This window comes from Caretta caretta, chromosome 9 (genome assembly GCF_965140235.1).
Source record: "Caretta caretta isolate rCarCar2 chromosome 9, rCarCar1.hap1, whole genome shotgun sequence".
Lineage (NCBI taxonomy): Eukaryota > Metazoa > Chordata > Testudines > Cheloniidae > Caretta > Caretta caretta.
Window position 1 is genome coordinate 24753961 of NC_134214.1, and position 14730 is coordinate 24768690.

The window sequence follows — 14730 nt, forward strand, 5'->3', positions numbered from 1 at the left end:
CGCCAGACACAGCCCCCTCCTGACCCTTGTCCTTTAGTGTGGCCCCATCCACTTCCCCCACACAGGCACTGTCTAGCAAGGGAATTGGCTGGGGCTCTGTGCCCTGGGGCCACAGTCAGGAGGGGGCTCTGTCCAGCAGGTCACTACTCTGGGTGAAGCCTTCAGCCAGCTGTTCGCAGAGCCCTTGCCGGCCTCCCCAACAGACTAGGGTATCTGCCGCTTGGCAGCTGTGGCAGTAGGGGAGTGAGACAGGCAGGGAATGTGTGCCCAGAAGCTGAGACTGCCTGCACAGAGCCCATCCACTTCCCCTGCCAGCCACAGCCCCCTCCTGACCCCGGCCCTTCAGCACTGCCCATCAGATCCTCTTGCTCCCCCAATAACCTTGTTGTGTCCCCCAGGAGGAAGTGCCACAGAGTCTGTGAACCTTAATATTTGATAGGAGTCTTAACTGTAAAGACTGTGCTGGGTAAACACAATGTGGCCAAAAGGATTTCAAAAGAAAAGTAACACCCAAGATCCTCATCAAATCACAAAATCTAGAAGTAAAGTGGGTCTCCCCCAGCCCTCACCCTTTTGCAAGAAAAACCTCTGTTTGCGTTTTTAAAATCTTATAGAAAACGTGGAGCTGGGAAGGATCTGTAGAAAACCCGTGTTTATTTCTTAAATGTTGAGATGGCAAACCATTTGGAATGGCATATTTGCAAGTATTTAAACTAAATGCAAACCATCTAATATAATTTGCCATGTAAATGGTAAAATGCTTTATGTACCAACATGGATGGAGTCTAATGATCTTAGTGAACTAATTACCAATATAAGAAGTCTTTGAAGTGTAGAATATTTATATTAATTGGGAATTAGTTAATCAGTTACTGACAGTGTTCAAACAACTCCTTCATGCAGTTCAGGAAGACAAGAATCATCTCTCCAAAGAACTGTAGCAAAAATCAACAACTTCTTTATTAACTATTTAAGCTAAAGACGCTCCAAGAATTATTCAAATTTAAAACATTGTGTTGAGATCTCAAAAAACCTTTATAAAAAGAACAAGAGTGTTTGGATTTTTTGAAAGCCAAACTTCATTTCTTGTTAAACTCCAATGAAACTAAAGAAATCTCTGAAATGGACTGGACTGAATAGAAAGAAAGATTCAGAACTCTAAATTTAAAGATGTTCTGAAACTCTCCGTCCTGAAGACAAAGGAAATAGAACTGACAAGAAAGAATGTACATATGTATTAACTAACTACATAATTCATAAGATGAAGAGGTTCCTAAAAACATGGCATGGAGCCAATAAAAGGATGGCAGCAACCAACTTTGATTCTAACCAAGCCGAAAATAGGGGATTTCTCCTAAAATTTCATGAAATTAGGAAGGAGAAGCGTATAAAACTCTGACGTGAGCATCCCTCATTATATATAGATATAGATATAGATAGATAGATAGATACACACACACACACCCCCTCTGCTACCCTGCTCACACAGCAAGCACTCCGCAACTCATCCTGTATCTCTCTACAAAAAAGCTACCAAAGACAGCTAAGACAACTCAAAAAGAAGCCAACCCAAGGAAAACTTCCCCAAGACTTTAACATGAATTAGTGAGATCAAGTTAACTAAGTTACTTAATTAGGGATTAGATTTTAAAGCTCTTGTAATGATTTTATTGGTATAAAGAAATGCTGTTGGAATTTAAAATACCAGCAGTTTCTCCTGTTAATCACCAAATGGTGAGACCCATTTATTTCTGGAGAGGAGACAGGGGCTGAATATTGGTAAATAGAGAAATAATGGGATTTAACAGGATTTAAGATTCTTAGTATTTGTTAATTGGCAGTTCTTATGACAGCTCCCTAAATGGCATCTTCTGAATAACTCATTTAAATATTGTCTTTGTTTTCATAGGATTTAGTTAAGATTGTTTACTTTGCCCAATTACAAACTGTCTGGTTATTAATAATAACCAACAAGGTTCACCTGCCCTTAAACAAATTATTTTGCCCAACTATAAACAGTTTAATTATCTAATTAGATACTAAAACTGGATTCACAATAATTTGGGGAAACAGTATACTTTGGTTTGAATTTAACACACGAAGAACGCCTCCCCAGATGTAGTTCATTCAAGTGGTAATCTCTGTTAAAAACACTCCATGGAGAAACATGCAGGAGAGATTTAATGAAAAGAAGCATTGCATATCATTTGTGTTCTTTTGTTTAATGTTGTCTTTTCCCTTTTTTAATAGCAAAATAGCCATAGTTAATAATTGTGATTATTTTGCTTGGTTTTAAACATACAGTCCCTACGATAGCCTCTCTGACTAAAAGAGTGGGAGTCACATCCCTGAATTGGCAATAAGAGAAACAGTAAGAGCTGTCCTCCCATTTCCTGTTTCTCTAAACTAAATATTTCAGTAATTTTTAAAATAAAATTACTTGGCATGATTTAAAATTACCCCTTCCTACCCCATAAGTCTGAAAACCCTTACACATGGCAGGTCTATGAGCTTAAAATGTCATCTGCTATATTGTGTATACATTATATATATATTTATATTTGTTTTTATATTTTTTCTTGTATCTCTTTGAAACTTCAACATAAAAATAAATTTAGAGGCTCTTTTACCCCAAGAACAAACAATGTGGTTTTTGATAAGAAAATGACACTGGAAGAATGACCTTGAGTAGAGAAGGCTGAAATTTTTCTGTTCTGAATTTGTTTTTGAAGTTTTCCAGTTCTGTGAAAAACCAGAATTGGGTGGGTTTTTTTCATTTCTTTCAAAAATTTTCACTGAATACACTGACCATTGCCAGCCACCTCTAATTCTGGGTTTAGCGTAGCTGAATTGGGGCTCAGAAGATCTGGATTCAGTTCCCAGCTTTGCCTCAGATTTCCTGTGTGACCATGGGCAAGTCACTTACTTCTCTGTGCCTCAGTTCTTAAAACAGGGATATTAATACTTACTTTCTCCTTTGCCTGCTTGTCCAGTTATACTACACTTCAGAAAACGGGACGGTCTCTTATGTGTTTGTACAGTGCTTATCACAGTAGGGATTTGATCCCAAACAACAATAAAGTTAAAAAAGAAAATAAGATTTATTAATTTGTGGGCAACCCAATGCATCTGTTATGAAGGGGAAAAATCCAAATGGAAACAGACTTCAATTTCAAAGCTTCAGATAGGTTATTATTATAACTGAAAAGGAGTACTTTGCAAATTGAATTCCAATTCAGCAGTTTCTCGCTGGAGTCTGGATTTGAAGTTTTTTTGTTGTAGGATAGCGACCTTCATGTCTGTGATTGCGTGACCAGAGAGATTGAAGTGTTCTCCGACTGGTTTATGAATGTTATAATTCTTGACATCTGATTTGTGTCCATTTATTCTTTTACATCGAGACTGTCCAGTTTGACCAATGTAAATGGCAGAGGGGCATTGCTGGCACATGATGGCATATATCACATTGGTGGATGTGCAGGTGAACGAGCCTCTGATAGTGTAGCTGATGTTATTAGGCCCTGTGATGGTGTCCCCTGAATAGATATGTGGGCACAGTTGGCAATGGGCTTTGTTGCAAGGATAGGTTCCTGGGTTAGTGGTTCTGTTGTGTGGTATGTGGTTGTTGGTGAGTATTTCCAGCAGAAGAGTGAGTTTGTGTGTGTGGTTTTTGGAGGGGGGGTGAGAGAACCTGGATTTGTGCAGGAAATGGCCCACCTTGATTATCATACACATTGTGAAGAGAGTGGTCACTTTGGATGGGCTCTTACCAGCAGGAGAGTGAGTTTGTGTGTGTGTGGGGGGGGGGGGGGGGCGGAGGGTGAGAAAACCTGGATTTGTGCTGGAAATGGCCCAACTTGATGATCACTTTAGATAAGCTATTACCAGCAGGACAGTGGGGTGGGAGGAGGTATTGTTTCATGGTCTCTGTGTGTATATAATGTCTTCTGCAGTTTCCACGGTATGCATCCGATGAAGTGAGCTGTAGCTCACGAAAGCTCATGCTCAAATAAATTGGTTAGTCTCTAAGGTGCCACAAGTACTCCTTTTCTTTTTGCGAATACAGACTAACACGGCTGTTACTCTGAAACCTATTATAACTGAGTTAAATTTTTTCAAAAACTATACGACAAATGTCGAGTGTCCTTCTAACTAATCTTTATACCACTACAGTCTAAGTGTACGTTACTGTTGAGATATGCATGTATGTCTCAAATACACATACAGACTTATTTATATATTTTGTGGATTAGAGATTCTCTTCTAAATATAGATAACCATGATTCTGTACTATAAATCGTACCCCACTGAGGAAAGAAGTACTAGAGAAGAAAAAACTCAAACGTTTAGACATATGGAGATTAGCATGAATGCTGGAAATGTTTCATCTGCACTAACATGACTGGCACAGTCTCTCTTTGTTGTTTACTTTAGAAACGAACAATTGCTCTAGGGTAAATTCACAGTACTGCAGTGCAGATATGATAATATGTGCTTGCTCTAATACTCCAGTTCCACAGCTAGCTTTCCAATAAAATCTAATCAGAATTAATACTATAATTCTTGGTTTAAAATTAATCCTTGTATATCTAAACAAAAGTTCCAAAAGATTTCTCAGGACCCACTTTGCCATGATGCATACACAAATTTAGCCAAATAATATTAGCTCAAGGGGAAGATGGGGAGAATTTCTCTCTTTATGTTTTTAAAATTTGCATATATATTTTTCTGCATTCCTCTACTCTGCCTTGTCTATGTTGCTTATCTTTATAGGCTCCATTCCTGCAAGGAGAACCACAGGGGTGCAATGGGATGCCTTGCGGGCCCAGGGTTCTGGCCACACAGTTCTCAGGCCTTGGATTGTAAGGCAGGGATCATATCTCCCTGTGTGTTCGCACAACACTTAACTCAATGGGGTCCTGAGACGAGTGGTCTCTTTGGGTGCTATAATATAAATAGTCATTCATTTGTCTTTATTATTTATTTTTCTGATGTGTAAGATATATCTGCTACACTATCTCTAGGTGCATTTACAAACATTAAAACAGCACACATGCTTATTAGGAACTAAACTAGGCAGTAGGGACAGGCCCACACTGCAGCCTCTGATTCAACGCCCTCAGTCTTTGAGGATGTCTGAAATGGATCCAGATCTGAAGTTTGCAACGTGAGCTCATAATTGGACCAGGCTCAGAATATTTTCAAACTTGGGAAAAGTTCCAGATCCAGACTTCATGGCATGGACCCTTCTCTAGTTAAAGAGTTGATATGAGCCTATACAAGAACCCCAGATCCAAATGGCCCCTGAATTTTGGGGGCTTGAAATCCAGTCCTGAATCCACCTCCGCATTTCCTGATTCCAAATGTCACCACTGGGGACTCTTTTCAGAGGAACAGCCGTGTTAGTCTGTATTCGCAAAAAGAAAAGGAGTACTTGTGGCACCTTAGAGACTAACCAATTTATTTGAGCATGAGCTTTCGTGAGCTACAGCTCACTTCATCAGATGATCACATCTGATGAAGTGAGCTGTAGCTCACGAAAGCTCATGCTCAAATAAATTGGTTAGTCTCTAAGGTGCCACAAGTACTCCTTTTCTTTTTACTGGGGACTCTGTCTCTCTTTCCCTTTGCAAAGCTCAAGGAAACCTTTATCTATTCTAGAGAAATTGTTTTCCCAAAACCAATACTTCAATATTGTTTTACTGCTATATGTACAATCTGTTCCAGCAACCTAATATTCACAAGCAACCTCACAATAGCAAACTAGAAATGTGATGGAGGAAAAACTACATTGCTTAGGAAAGGAAGATCGGTTCCAAGCTTCGAAGGGTTATTCTGAACAGTGAGATAAAATATTTTTTAAATTTTATACAGTGCTTTGACAGTGTATTTTTTTAAAGATGAACAATGCTCATAAACAAAATATCCCTGGACAGGCATACTGTATTCAAACAGCATGCACAAATCCTTGAGCAATGAAAGCAAATACCAAACCTAAGTAACTTCCCTCTCTGAGTGGTATGTGTTAAATAAGTGCACCCCAGCTGATTAATTGGACAAAGTTGAAAAAAGGTTTCACAGTGCAATGCATGTAAATAAGGGAGCAAAGAGGTGACTGGGGAAACAAACAACGGATGAAAAAGTCACAAATGGAAATTACATGCTGGGCAAAAGATAAAAGAATTAACTTAAAGAATTTGTAAGCTGAGCTAATAGCCTTCAAGAATCAAAATGCATGTAAGCAAAAGGAGAAGTGCTTATTTGCTGCACTTTATTTTAAGGAGCCTACCGGCCACATTTTCAAACACAGGTCCCTAAAGATAGGTGCCACAGCACAAACATAGGTACCTATCTATATGGCTTGATTTTTAGAGCTTATGAAGCTCCAATTGACTTCAGCTGGTCTCTGATATCCACATGACTAACATGGATTTAGGTGCCTAACAGACATCAAAGTTTTAAAATTTGGCCCCAATAAATTTTTTTATCATAGTTGCAGCAGTGGAGATTTTTAAAGGCATAAATGGTGTTCAGATGCCTAACTCCCACTAACCAATTTATTTGAGCATGAGCTTTTGTGAGCTACAGCTCACTTCATCGGATGTAGCTCACGAAAGCTCATGCTCAAATAAATTGGTTAGTCTCTAAGGTGCCACAAGTACTCCTTTTCTTTTTGCGAATACAGACTAACACGGCTGTTACTCTGAAACCTAACTCCCACTGACATGCAATGGGAATTAGGCACTTACCCACCATTTGGGCTATTGAAAACTTCTCCCAGCATCTTCATTGTTGTTAATGTGAAATTAAATCAATATTTGCTCTGACTCAGGCAGAGAGAAAACCGACGGACTAAGCAAGGGGAATGAGAGTTATGAAAATTAACTCCTGGTAAACAGAACACACATTTTTGTTAGATGAGATAACTTTCTAAATATTAGACATAATGGGAAAATTCTGTGCTTCCTTAATCGGAGCCTAAAGCTCCAAAATTCATGTTTGGGCACCAAGTAAGTAACCTGATTTTCAAACATGCTTCCTGCTGGTTGCTCCGCACCTTTGAAAAATCAGGTCACTTAGGCTTTGTCTACACTAGCACTTTTGTCAGTCAAACTTTTGTCGGTTAGGAGTGTGAAAAAACCACATTCCTGAGCGACATAAGTTTCACCAACAAAAGCGCTAGTGTGGACATCTCCCACCAACATAGCTACCGCCGCTCACTGGGATGGTTTAATTATGCTGGCAGAAGAGCTGTCTCCTGCCAGCATAGAGTGGCTACATGGGAGATCTTACAGCAGTGCAGGTCTGTAGTGGTCTGTAGTGTAGACAAAGCCTTATTTAGGACCGGAAGGAAAGATGTAGGAGACTGATTTTAGGCACCTCTTTTTGCAGTTTTTGGGAACAGTACATTCCTTTTATGTACTCACTATGGCTGCAAGGCCACCCCCTGAATATGGGAAGCCTGCAGTTACTTAAAGTTAGGCACAGATGCTGAACAGCTGTGCTCTCTTTCCAATAAATAACAGCCCCCATCTACCCTATCCATCAAACTGAGTTTGAGAACTGTTATTAAAGATGGTCCAGCTATACCAGTTTCTACCTGGTCTGATGCTCCCTGATTCTTGGGGGAATCTCAAGCTACATGATGGCATATATCACATCCACCAATGTGATATATGCCATCATGTGCCAGCAATGCCCCTCTGCCATGTACATTGGTCAAACTGGACAGTCTCTACGTAAAAGAATAAATGGACACAAATCAGATGTCAAGAATTATAACATTCATAAACCAGTCGGAGAACACTTCAATCTCTCTGGTCACGCAATCACAGACATGAAGGTCGCTATCTTAAAACAAAAAAACTTCAAATCCAGACTCCAGCGAGAAACTGCTGAATTGGAATTCATTTGCAAATTGGATACTATTAATTTAGGCTTAAATAGAGACTGGGAGTGGCTAAGTCATTATGCAAGGTAGCCTGTTTCCTCTTGTTTTTTCCTACCCCCCCCCCCAGATGTTCTGGTTAAACTTGGATTTAAACTTGGAGAGTGGTCAGTTTAGATGAGCTATTACCAGCAGGAGAGTGAGTTTGTGTGTGTATGGGGGTGGGGGGGGATGTGAGAAAACCTGGATTTATGCAGGAAATAGCCCGACTTGATTATATAAAGAGTTGTCACTTTGGATGGGCTAGCACCAGCAGGAGAGTGAATTTGTGTGGGGGGGTGGAGGGTGAGAAAACCTGGATTTGTGCTGGAAATGGCCCACCTGATGATCACTTTAGATAAGCTATTACCAGCAGGACAGTGGGGTGGGAGGAGGTATTGTTTCATATTCTCTGTGTATATATAAAGTCTGCTGCAGTTTCCACGGTATGCATCTGATGAAGTGAGCTGTAGCTCACGAAAGCTCATGCTCAAATAAATTGGTTAGTCTCTAAGGTGCCACAAGTACTCCTTTTCTATCAGCTCTCAGTTAGTTCAAAGCAGCACTTACTCCATAGCACACACCACTAGAAAATGAGCAATAATGATCACACTAGCTGTTCCTGAAGTAACGAGGCCCCCATAACATTGGGAAGAGGTGATGCCTGCAGCAGCAAGTTTGACAGCATTTTGTGAACTGTACATATGCAATCTGTTCCTTTCCTGAGTGGCATGGCCACCAGTTTTGCAAGTTGTGCAGCAGGGGCATACAAAGCCATTAATTATTTCTGGAATCCTGAAGAATTAATTCCCATGTGAACAGCTGTAGGATGCTTTGGCATTGATAACACACAATGCAACGAGTTTCACCTCTGTGCTGTCAGAGAAGTGCACATATCCCACTCACTGCATCCCAGGAAGGAAACAGTGTTTGTTGTGAAGTACAAACTGCACAAAAGCTGGCTTGGGATATTATAAGCACTGAAGCACAATGCTACAGGTTATGTTATTAACATTGCTCCCAACAGAAAATAAAATGCTCATTTGGTGTTTCAAACAATGCATGTCAGGTTAAGGATGATTTACAACCTCAGTGAACAGCCCTGTTTCTAAGAAAGAAAATACTGGAGAAAAAAATAAAATAAATAAAAAAACTACTTTACTTCTGTCAAGGCTGATTCCCCACGCTGGCACTTCAAGTGCAGAAGGTGAGGGCCCGCAAGGATTCTGAAAATTAATACTGGCCACTCCAGGCTTATATTAAACTCTCAAGGTTACAGCTTCTCTCTGACCTTGGATGGGTAGATGCTGCCATCACGCAAATGCAAAACCCCTTGAAACTCAGGAAGGCATACTTGGAAGTTCCTTCCTGTGGGGTACCCTTTCACCCCCTCTCCAGGGAAGAACAGAGAAAGAAAACAAAGGGAATTAGCTGTTGTCCACAGCTAATTAAACAACATGTGCACAAACCTCTTAGGACACCAAAAATCCAATCCTGTTCTTAAAAAAGGTAAATTTTATTAAAAAGAAAAAGAAAAAAAATACATCTGGAACTTAGGCTTTTGCTAGATTTAAAAAACCCACTTACAAAAATTAAACATCAAGAATAACCTTCTTGAGGTCCAACTTAAAGGTTATAAGCAAAACAAAAAGCATTTGGGGTTAGCACAGAGGAGTCCACAAGCCAGTAAGAAATAAACAGAAATAAACCTAATCGCGTCTTTCTAAACATTCCTGATCTACTTACGTACCTGGGTTGTTAAATAAGTAATTCTAGATATGATCTGATGATTTTCGTATCTGGCCTTCAGCTTCTCACAGCATAACTACTCCCTGTTCCCCTCTTTCCAGGAGAACAACAACAGCACACAAACGGAAAGCTTTTTTCCCAATTTTAAAAAGTTCTAGCCTTCCCATTGGCTCTTTTGGTCAGGTGCCCACTCCCTTCCTTTTACTGGACTTTTTTAACCCTTTACAGATAAAGCAAGTAGAGAACAGCTACCAAGAAGGACTTTATAGCTAACTGGCTGGCTGGGTGTCCATAAAAGGGAGCTATCCCTCCCCCCGCTTCATTTATGATCACTTCTTTTTAAACAATTAACCTCTTTGAGTATCTCCCTCTTTTCTCTACATTTCCTTCTGCTTCCTTCAGTAGAAGAAAGTCATACTTAAAGTAAGCTCCACCATTTGAAAATTGCCCTCATAACACCATGAAAGAAACTAACACTGCATCAATCAGGCACTTACCAAAAAACGGCCCAATCCTGCAAAATTTACTCATCAGCATAGTCTTTACCCACTTGACTTCATTGGACTGTAGGCATGAGTAAGGACTAGTCACATAAGTAAGAGCTGGCAGGATCTGGCCCATGTGACCAAATTCTGGTCCCCATTAAACCTGTGTAAATTTGAGTATTTCCACTGAAGTCAATGGAGTAATTCCAGATTTGCACCAGAGTACTGTAACTAAGCAGAAATTGGCCCTAAAAATCGGGGTGGGGATGGAGAGCAATTTAAAATGGAAGGAAAGTCTAGGAATGTTGAAGATGTTTAAGGATACAATTTGAAGCACATTAGGGCATTGTAAAAAACAAAACAAAACCAAAAAACTAACCTTTTAACTAACTCATTTTAACTAACCTTGTTAAAAGAAGACTAAAGAAGACCCTTGGCTGCAATGTCACCTCTGACCTTGTCTCCTGATACCAGCATTCATTAAAGAATCATCTATTTTCTGGGACTGCATCATATCTACTAATAGATAAGATCTTTTTTCTGTTTTGAAACCTTAAAGACAGTTGATGAGTGGTGACCCTATCTTTGTGCTTGCCTACACAGGGAAGTTATTTTGTATTAAGGTAGGTGTAAATTTAAAACAGGATAACTATTCTTGATTAACTCTATATGTCCATGCTCTTATTCCAGAATAAGAGTGCCTTATTCTGAATTATCAGTTTATTTCCAAAGTGGATTAAACTAATTCAGAATAAAGCGCTCTTATTCCAGAATTGGAGTATTCACAGACAAAGTTAACCAGGAATAGTTAATCAGGAATAACTCCACATGCAGGCAAGCCCTTTGATTCGCTACATTTAAGTCATTCTTTGTGTATTTTCCATCAACCAAGGGCTAGGATGTACTCCAAGTTGTTTTGTTTTTATGTGTAAAAGTTTTTCAGGTTCAATGAAAACTTAAATTTGGGGGAGAAAAACTAGGGAAGCAGGAAAATCATGCCATTAAAGAGGACCTACAAAAGTTAAATGAAAGCTGAGTCCACCTGAGAGTTATGTGCTCAGTGCCACCCTCATGAGATGAGGGACAAGTTGCTTAAAACAAAAGTTTTACTTCCCCTCAGAGATAAATTGGAACTTCTGGTTCATTGAAGATATCCTGGAGTTCATCAATCAGTGACAGCGTAGGTAACCAGAAGTCTTACTGAACAGCTTCAGTGACCCAGAAATACAAATAGATTTCAAGAAGAGAAATAATAATAATTTTTTCTTTGTTAGTTAGAAGTTATTCTGGAAACCTCCAGCATCAGTCCAGCAGAGCATTCATCATGTAAAATGGGTTGATTCTGTTTCCATCTTATCTCTGGAACTACTTATGGACCAAATTGTGACTCATTTTTATGGAAGCACATGGGTAAATGGAGACTGCCTCGGGGCAATGCACAATTTAGTGACTGCACAGCTCACCTTTCAGAACACAGGCTATTGGCTAAATGCCAGAATTTGGCCCTGTGCAAGCAAGACAACCAGGATATTTGCCTTTTTAGCCCCTCCCAACTCTCTCAAACTAAAGTAAATGCCATGAAACACATTTTGCAGATGGATCAGCCGTGGCATTTGGTCAGTGCACACTGGTGCTGGAAGGTCAGCAAATGGGCTTGTTTTTGCTTTATGTGCATTTGCGTGCAAAACTGAATAGTTTCACTGCAAATTTGATCCCAGAGTCAAATTATGTCATTTTTACCAGTATCACCTTAATTTGCAAAATCTTACCCAAAGTCAAAATCATAGATGTGACCTGGGATCATTTCAGGAGAAAAAGGTCACCCTTTTCTCATCATGAATAGACTTCCATGGCAAAACATCTCTCTGGCTGTGGAAACATCTGTGGTGAGAGGTTTCTGTTGTACCGTTTGGTGAGCTGAATTAATTCCTCTTTTTACCATGGTTACATGGTTAGGTTTATCTAGTTATTTCTTTCCTTGGAAGCTGGACTAGTCATTATGTTCACAGTACTCAGAAAGGGAAGTTAGATAAAAACTAAAATACTCTTATTGGAAGGTTGCAACGTAAACTTGCTTCATTTCTTACAATTCAGGACAGCAGCACGCAGAGAACCCGAAAAGAGGCTGCTCCCTAAGGCAGTGAGGCACAATTCACCCCATCTTGCTTTAAGTTGGCTCATTCGAGACTGACCCTGATCATGCAGGCTTCCCTACACAGCCTCCTAGCGGGACCCGGAGAAACCCCCCACCACACACACACACTCTTAAAAGTAATAGCTTGCCTTTCCAACACAGTCATCTTGTTAGTTTTAGGAAAAGTTTGAGGAAAACCCCAACAGGCAGTTTCCACAGTCAGAAACTGTGACATTTTTCTCTGAACATCTATTCACGACGACAAAAGGGTGACCTTTTCCACCTGGTTTCAGAGTAACAGCCGTGTTAGTCTGTATTCGCAAAAAGAAAAGGAGTACTTGTGGCAACTTAGAGACTAACCAATTTATCTGAGCATAAGCTTTCGTGAGCTACAGCTCACTTCATTGGATGCATACTGTGGAATGGACATAGGGGAGTAATTCTACTTACCCAAGTAAGTGCTACACAAAATGGCCTTTGAGTGGTTGCTCATCCACTTTAGACTTGATTTTGAAGCACCCTCAACGATCATGCCTTTTTTGTGCTTTGAATTGGGCCTTGCATTCATCTATTTAAAAAACTGAGACAACAGCCAAACCCAATACTGAACAAGACTTAGTCCCGTGACTCTCTTACTTCTTCCACTATACGAGCTCTTTAACCCCTAACCCTTACAGTGAAAGAATTCTCCTCTGGTACTCAGTTATAGACGTACTGGATTTTGTGGTACATATACGTGCTCCATGCCAACCAAAACAACTGAAGAGCGACTCAGGATCTTGGGGTGGAGGGAATGAGACGCATGGATCATGTACCAAGCTTGTGTGGGATGATTAATGGATTTACTGTTTCTCTTTTTGAGCAGTAACCATGGAGATTATTCACAAATATCATGCTGTTTACCTGTTATATATGTTACCAAACGCCTCAGGCCCCAGATAGACACTGCTGATTCATTACCAGCATGTGATACATGACAATTCATTTGAGAGAGCGTGAGGTGGGGGAGCCAGGACTTTAGAGAGACTACAGAATAATTAAGGAATATGTATTTCCCTTATCGTTTCCCTCCTTTTATCTCTGCTCTGTCTCGTGTTTTTCTCTATTTCCTTTTCTTTTTTTACAGTACAACATAAAGCATACTTTTATCTTGGTGAGATTTTAGAAACTGTGAGAGCAGATTACTGGGTCTTTGGAAACTTTAGTAAACCTTAAACTAGACTCTGATACTGTTGTGAGTTTAAGCAAATAAGTTTCTCTCTTAGAGACCAGCACAACACAAACTGTTTAGAAAAGTCATTTAAATTAACACTTGACATGGCAAAGATATCTGATTTATCTGTTATGGAAGCTGAAGAGGTGCTACAGGACAGGAGAATGCTTCTGTCTGCAAACCTGAGAGCAAACGACAATTGCCCAGTCAACTTCAAACTTTCTTTACTGCCTAGTTCATGTCAGGGGCTCTACATGGATCGTCACTTACTCGACTGACTTACTCGCCCAGGTCTGTGGATCCATGCCCAGTCGGCCCCTTTTTACATTCCTCTTGTCCAATACGAGAGTGGCAGCCACTTTTTTTCATTTTCAAAACCCAAAATTAGCTAAAGCAGAACACTTGTCCCATGCAGCTGTCCTCATAAAAGAGCTTATTTAAATTTAAATGTCTCTATAGTTCCGTATGTTTTTAATGAATGAAAGCCTCTATAAGCAGCATACACCATACATCACCATAGCAAGAATCAGCATTTTCACAGATGCCCAACAAAACTGATACTGTTCTGTTTAGTCCTGTTGACCCATCATTTCCAAGGACAGTTCACTGAATGCCACCAACTCTCCTAATGGCATTCGTTTAGTGATAGCACCAGGGTGCAGAGATTGTTATATGTACTACACACTGTCTATCCAGCGACTAAATTGGTTGGAAATATTCTGACAGAATGTTTGGGATTTTTTGGGTTGGAAAATGCTGATGTGTCCAAAGCAAAACAGCCGTCGATTGCATTGAAAATTCATTTACAAAACACAGACCTAAGCATTCTGATAAAACTGAAGTGGAACATGCTGATTTTCCATTTCAGAATTACTTTTCATTTCAATTTTTAAACATTTTACATTTTATAATAGAAAATAAAGTCCAAATCTAAATGAAACAATTTGATCAAGCCAAAAAAAAATTAATTGTTTTTGTTTTGTTTTGTTGTTTTCATTCCATTCTGAGATGATTTTTTTTTAAATAACAAAATTTACCACAAGACAGAAAATCTGGTTCCCAATGGCTCTCCCAGCAATCCTCAAACAGGCCTAATCCCCTTCACCACAACATCCAGCGTATAACTCAAGCAGCTACAACAGATATTTGAGTGGAGATGCAACAGACTAAGCAGTGCAACAGGACATAGAAAGGCCAGTCACCTTGGCCTCTCATCTGAGGT

General features: G+C 39.8%; 1 protein-coding gene across 4 annotated transcripts in view; it reads right to left on the reverse strand.

Moving 5' to 3' along the window:
• The window catches only part of KCNAB1 (potassium voltage-gated channel subfamily A regulatory beta subunit 1), a 243797-nt gene that overhangs the window by 85594 nt on the left and 143473 nt on the right, over positions 1-14730 (reverse strand). The gene's annotated exons all lie outside the window — the stretch shown is intronic.